The sequence below is a fragment of the Branchiostoma floridae genome, chromosome 11, assembly GCF_000003815.2.
Source record: "Branchiostoma floridae strain S238N-H82 chromosome 11, Bfl_VNyyK, whole genome shotgun sequence".
Classification (NCBI taxonomy): Eukaryota; Metazoa; Chordata; class Leptocardii; order Amphioxiformes; family Branchiostomatidae; genus Branchiostoma; species Branchiostoma floridae.
The window spans coordinates 14,129,248-14,135,402 of NC_049989.1; the positions used below are offsets into that span (position 1 = coordinate 14,129,248).

General features: G+C 42.1%; 1 protein-coding gene across 3 annotated transcripts in view; it reads right to left on the minus strand.

Moving 5' to 3' along the window:
- Positions 1–6,155, minus strand: part of LOC118426758 (protein KIAA0100-like) — a 71,318-nt gene that overhangs the window by 16,300 nt on the left and 48,863 nt on the right. The gene's annotated exons all lie outside the window — the stretch shown is intronic.

Sequence of the window (6,155 nt, forward strand, 5' to 3'; positions counted from 1 at the left end):
AATGGGTTAAATCCCTGCTAATTATCAACACTAATGGTGTCAAAAGGTTTTGAGCGTTCTGTTTAAATATCTTAAATGTAAAAGTACAAAAACTTTTCAAATCCCCGGGAAATAAGAGAATGTGCATGTTGTCACCCGCAGATTTTCATGCGCAACTTTTCACGCACACAAAACCCCATCTCTGTTAGCGCAAGGAGCTTTTATCAGTGATAAAAGCTCCTTGGTTAGCGTAAAAGTTTAGATGTGAAGTCTTGAATTTTCGTGAAACATGCATAAAGGTTCCGTTGTCGTGGTTTTCTAGGTGTTTGGTCGACATACTATCTATCTGACACAGTGACTAAATTTGTCACATCGCCGGATTCTGAGAATCACCACGATAATTTTTGCCATCTGTTCTACTCTTCGTTCCGTACACCTACAGTGCAGTCAAGGCCACTCTGACATTTCATACGTACCCCCTGGCCCTAGCCTGTGTTTACACAAGCTTAATGACCCCCTCCCCATAGGGTGGCGGCAATTGTAGGGCCGGCCGCTAGGGGCTTGATTTTAGGCAGGCTACCCCTGGCCCCAGCCCTGGTCGTAACTCATTTTCTGTGACAGCTAATTGCAGCAGATTTGGCCAAACATCCTCCCCTGATCTCTGGCATCTTTGAACCACAACCAGATTTTTTGCCTCCATGGTTTCGGCTTTAAAAATCTCCAAACCGTGCTCATGTAGTGTCATGTCCCGTGCCTTTTCTTTGCCAAATTGTACCAACCCCCTTCCCCACCGACTCACGTTAAACATTCAAGTTGAGAACGGAGTGCCAGAGTGAATCGTGAACCTTAAATCGTTTCTGCCATGTTTGGGTCAAATCATGAGGTTTTGTTAGATCATTCTACCTATGCACAATGCATTTCTTTCCCGCTATAGTTGCAGCGTGTAACATGGATACCCTAGTTCTCTCTGTTAAAATGTCAATACATTCGTGTGTGGTTGTTACAAGACATGTTGGTATGTGTTTTGATAGAAGATAAATGTGGCGGAGTGGATACAAACGTGTTTTATTTTGTATCTAATCAGAGCAGTATATACCTCAGAGTAGCAATCCCCATTTAGACACATGTGGGAACAAGTAAATTGGGGGTCAGTAAAACCAGGACTGTTAACGGAAGTTTTTAATTTGAAATGACTCAGTATTTGATGCATGATAAACAAAAATCAACTAAACTATTCGATTAATCACTAGACAGTGGATAAGATGCCTATTTTGAGACGGATTATCAGGGCGAGTTGCGAGTTATTTATCGTTTATACATCGCAAGTTCATTTCGCCGATGCCTTAGAAAATATGGATCGCGACACCATATTCCCATATGTACTGATACATCCCGGATCAATGACAAGCTGAAAGGGAACAGTGTCGCTTATTATTGTTAAAAGATTAGATAATATCAGTACGGGCGAAAATCATACGGCCGACTGTTGAAGCACACCACAAGAAAGACGGTCCAAGAATTCATTATTTAAATACGCTTCGTCAATTAACAGGAAACATTGTAGCCGTTAAAACTTAGCACTAGTTTTTAAGGTAGGCATAAAAGGGTTTAAATGTTTTGATTCGCTATTGTTGTTTTTAGCGTTTTAGGTTGCAATGTAGCAATCGTAAAGTACCCCCTTTTTGATAGGTACATCTCAATCTCCCGTTTTGATAGTTGGTTGCGTCTGAATCGCCCCCGTTTGGATAGTTACGACAGAAACAATGTTTTGAAAGGAATGCATTTGAACGACAAGCTGTGTTGATGTAAACTCCTGTAAAAGCAGGAATTCCTTGTATTAAAAGCAGACCGCATGATTTATTGTCACCGGACCACCATGGAAATGACAAGTCTGTGTCATCTGTGCTATGTGGTGCTGGCTTTTCGTCACACCCGCAACAAGCGTTGTGCTAATCAGAAACGGTCTGTTGAACTGCCTTTTGTTTAGAGCCAGGCCTTCCAGGCGGTCCGGACTGCCGGACACTGGCACATGCGGGACACATTTTATTCCTCAAGCGGTCATTCTTTCTTAGCACGGCGTGGTGGGAAGAACGAACATTGCTATTGTAACAGTGGGTTCTAGCGCTGCCAAACTGACCACGCCAACAGCTCTTGAGCTTTTGTTGTTGTGGTTAGCACGTGTGATTTGTGATCCGGCTGCCCGGGTTCGGCGCGGGTTCGAATCCCGGGAGTCGGGATGTTGTTATTTCTGTTCTGACTCGCCCCTCTAGTTGTTCACTGGTTCCCATGCCGATCCTGTGAGTAACAGGCTAGCGGATGTGCCATACAGGGATGTCGGTAAGCGTTTGGAAGTTTTTGTGTGTTTTGCAAACCTCTTCATATTACTCCTTTCTTTCCTGGTCATTAGAGAAGCAGTTAGAAATAAAATGTATCTCGTCTTCCACCGGTTTTGCAATACAATGATTACAGGTTCTTTCGCCCACGGGTAGCTAGTTTGCATATTGCCGATCTGACCTCGATATTATCTAGTGATGTTAAATAAGTTTCCATTGAGTATCCCTTCTTTAGTTTCTTAAAGAATCTTAACTTACCATTATCTATAGACAGTCTATGAGAAAATGTCTGTATGTACAATTGCTTATTAACACAATTTAATCGGACTCAGGTATAGCTTTGAGTGTTTGTTCTTCTAAAGTGGTTAACATTGTCATCAAGTGACATACGTCTGTGTATTTAAGTGTGATTCTTCCCTTGTATTTAAAGAGTGAGATAGAGCCAGCTTAACAAATAGTAGTTTACGAGGTAATAACTCATGTACGCCATACATTGTGGATTACGATTCGTGTGTGATTGATGCAACACATATTGGTGTGTATCTGCATACAAGATGATGGGGCAAAGTCCTTTATTTTGTATCTAATTAGAGTAGTATAAACCTCGGAGATGCAATTTCTAGTCACATTTTGGAAAAAGAAAATAAGAGGTCAATATAACCAGGACTGTTACCGGAGATACTGAATTTAACATCGCCCAGTATATGATGCATGATCAAAAATATCAACTAAACTACCCGATAAGCGCACCTCAGAGAAGACGGTACAAGATATATCTATTGTTTTACGCTTCGCCAATAAACAGGAAACATTGTAGCCGTTAAAACTTAGTACTAATTTTTAAGGTAGGCATGAAAAAGTTCCGGGTTATAATGTTCTGATTCGCTGCTATTGCTTTTAGCGTTGTTAGGTTGCAATATACCCATCGTAAAATAGATCCTATTTGGTTACATTTCAATCCCCGTTTTGAAAGCTGTGACTATATCGTCCCCGCTTGGATAGTTAAAACAAACAAAACGGGCGGTCCCTGGCCGTCCTCTGGACATCGTCTTGGGATTGGTCACCGTGCTGACGTCAGTCTGTAAACATTGACAAATAGGAACTGCACAAGTACATTTTCCAACCAATGGCAGCCCTCAGAATAGCGTCAGTTTGCTTCCCACTAAAGATCGATCACTGACTATCTAGTCAGGCGGAGATGGCTCGGCGGACAAGGTCGGCCGAGTTAGACGCGGCGCTTCAACTGGACAGTGAAGATGCACAAGCGACTCAATTTCGGTGAGAGTACCTTGCTAATGATAGCATGTATTATGTGTATAATAGATACGTCACAAGTTGTTAAGAGTGACTAGAGCTAAATAAACCGAGAGCGTTACGATGTGAATCGTACCAGGTGGATTTTGGGACTGTGTGCTTGGGTTGAGTAACACTGCCAACCTTAATCTCGTGGGCCCAAATCTTACCCCAAACCGCCCGAGACCTTGGTCTTCAAAAAGTCCGCCAACATCACGTTTCGGCAAGATTAAATATGAGTCCCATATTAACGGCATTATAGTTTTGGCATTTTTACAGCGTATTGTTGTGTAGGAATTAGTCTTCATCTGTGACCGTGTTTCGCCAGAGTTTTTTGATTTTGTTTAGAGAATATCTTTCAACGTGGAAACTTCTTGGCAGTTTGTTACTCATACCACATGTTGTTTACGGCACAACCAGGCACAACCCTTTTGTTTTTGATCGGCCGAAGATATCAGCGCTCCATGAGGCCCTTCTGTGGAATTCCATTCGCCACCTTGCCGCCGCCGAACAACAAACGCTTCTGTTTCTCGTGGTCATATTCATCTGTTTCCCGTGGTCTTAAAGTAAAAGATACGATTTGTTACCGGGGTCCCCGTTTTCAATCATCTTTTTCTCTGCGTTTCACTCACCCTTTATCGTCTGTGGACTAGTACAGTCAAGCACGTATCCACAGTTCTATAGTAATACTGCTGAGCACGAGTCGTCAATTAACCGACGATTGCCGGAACTGCCATACTCCCATCCGTCCTCCGATCGCCCGCCGTCTTATCACTCTGACTGTAGCCAAAACGGTACCGGTAATCTGATCACCCATTGTCCTCCAAGCAGTTTAATAGCGGTGAGCGTACATGTGACTTATTTCATTCTGTCTTATTACAGGCTGGTGATGATATAGCCGTTGTATACAGGATGCTTTTCCAATCACCTTTACCACCCTTCCACACGTAGAAGTTGGATATCTCTTGCAAATGCAGCCGTTTTACTTGTATGATGGACGAAATATTCTGTATACTGGTTTACGCAACCCGACGTAACAGTGTACTGCATTTTAGACCCGATAGCCGTCGCTTGTGGCTTTTAAGTCGACATGTATATTGATATTGTGATGTGCCTTCGATCATGCGAAGCCAAGCCGAGAAAGAATATTTTGTGTCATTATTTCTTATTCACGGTGGTACATTTTATTTCTGAAACTTCTTTAATGATTCAAAACTCGGGCTACACCAAAAGGTAAATGATAATGCACTTTTGTGCCCTTTGTTTATAAGAGAAATAGACCTCATCGGTCAAAGTAACAGCACGTTAGCATCACGAGTATTGTTGTCTGGCTGCACAAGCGTTATCGCCGGTGCAATGAGACGAGTGGGAAAAGTCTTCGCCATGCATTCGGTACGTCGTAAGTTCGATCCCCGGCCAATATAGTATGACGTGTTAAATGGTCGTGCTAATTTCTCAGCTTAGCACTCAGCATTCGGGAAAGAGTATGTAATTTGAACACACACCACAGCCAGTGTCCTGGCCCCCTACTGTAGTAATTGCATTTGTTTGGCCCAGGGTTACTCCAAGAACATGGGCGCCGCCCTATGCACCATGGAGCGGGAAGGACTTTGACTTGACATGACAATATAAGCGCTGTAATTCAATATGTATGACTTTTGCTATAAATTATATCTGAATTACTTTGATGCCTTACATCACTACCGACGGCCTGTAACTAACAGAAAACAACACTTTACCGATCCAGACATACAAAAGTTGCTAAGTTAGTATCACTATTGCAAAAATACTTCATATCAATCCTTTCTCACAATCTGTCCCCACAGGTGAACGCCGGCATGACAACCCCCAGGTTACAGGAAGAATCGACTGACAAGTACACCCCTTTGTCGCGATGGTTTGGTAACCAAATGAACATCACAGCAATAAGAAAAAAAGGGATTCAAGCGTCACACAACCAAACAAAATGAAATAACAGAAAGATATGAAATAAAAACCTTCAAACGAAACAAAACAATCCTCATACATACACGACATCATTACGCCGAATGGTCAAGCAAAAAATATAACTGACCCACAATTCTACCCTAACGATACATAATATCGGGTATTTTGTTAAAAAATGTAATGTGCTGTATACTTGATGGTGAAACGAGTATTAAAACATGAAATCCTGGTTTATAACATCGGTCACGTCATCTTATTATACGCCATACCCAAAGCAGACTAAAGTCACACACAAAAACAAATTCCCTAGGGAATACCCGTAGAAAATACCCGTAGAAAAAAAAATACCCGTAGAAAAATTCCTCGCATGCCTGCGGAATTCCTAGAATTCCTGTCAAACGGTCGCACACTATAAACATTAGGCTCGCCCCTGAGGCGTCGCCAAAAAAGGTCACAATATTCAGTTGTTTCAGCTATACTTAGTTTGTATAGTCTAGCTCACAAGGTTTATATTTGTTACAGTATGATGAGCTCAGCTGGGAGAAAGTTCAGTTGTCACTTCTCATGGTTAACCATGTGTACTGTTCCAGCAGAATGCATTAC